Source organism: Seriola lalandi, unplaced genomic scaffold (assembly GCF_002814215.2).
Source record: "Seriola lalandi dorsalis isolate HSWRI2012SDOR001 ecotype SW California unplaced genomic scaffold, Sedor1 jcf7180002053953, whole genome shotgun sequence".
NCBI classification, from domain to species: Eukaryota; Metazoa; Chordata; class Actinopteri; order Carangiformes; family Carangidae; genus Seriola; species Seriola lalandi.
Genome location: NW_019524506.1, coordinates 6,229 through 7,068, shown reverse-complemented (window position 1 = coordinate 7,068; position 840 = coordinate 6,229). Strand labels below are relative to the sequence as shown.

Genomic DNA, 840 nt, shown 5'->3' with positions numbered 1-840 from the left:
CCCCCCCCAGGATGGACCCCTTCTTCCTGATAATGGTCACCATGGCAACCTGGACCAGGGTACCGTAAAGCGTCATCCTCTGTCAGAGAGCTTGATCCTGTCCACCACCCAGGGCCCCCCCAGACCTCCACCCCCCAAACTGCCCCCCCAGAGACTCAGCAGCCTGGGTAAGATCTACAGAACCCTCCAGACCCTTTAGATCCTGCAGAACCCTTCTCTCTCTCTCTCTCTCTCTCCCTGATATAGTGTCTCTCTCTCCCTTATATAGTCTCTCTCTCTCTCTCTCCCTGATATAGTCTCTCTCTCTCTTATATAGTCTCTCTCTCTCTCTCTCCCTGATATAGTGTCTCTCTCTCCCTTATATAGTCTCTCTCTCTCTCTCTCCCTTATATAGTCTCTCTCTCTCTCTCTCCCTGATATAATGTCTCTCTCGCTCTGTAGGAAATGGTCCGCCCCCACCCGGTCATCAGTCAGCAGCGCCTCCTGCTGTCCACAGCAGTAAAGACAGCAGAGATCCTCTGGTAGGATAAACTGTGGTTCTGGTTCTGGTTTGGTCCTGGTCTGGGTCTGACAGCTGATACCTGGTTTTTGGTCTCTGAGCTGATTGAAGTGAATGTGATGATTAATTGTAATTAAAACGGAAACAGGTTCATCAGTTCTGGGATTTAAGGTCGACCTGAAGTTCAGAGAGTAAAGATGTTGTTGCTGGTGGTTCTGGTTATTTGATGCTGTTGTGGTCTGACTTTCGGACTGTTCCTTCATCAGAAACCAGCCAGTAACGGACTCCCACCTACTCCTAAAGTCCACGTGAGTCCTCAGTGCGCACACGCACACGCACAC

The 840-nt window shown here is 50.5% G+C and overlaps 1 long non-coding RNA gene across 1 annotated transcript; it reads left to right on the top strand.

Annotated features, from left to right (window-relative positions):
- The first annotated feature begins 7 nt into the window (after nucleotides 1–7).
- LOC111652359 (uncharacterized) lies at nucleotides 8–832 on the top strand. The gene is made up of 3 exons (XR_002760590.2): nucleotides 8–167; nucleotides 442–521; nucleotides 766–832. It is a non-coding gene; the product is annotated as an uncharacterized LOC111652359 (long non-coding RNA).
- Nucleotides 833–840: the final 8 nt, after the last annotated feature.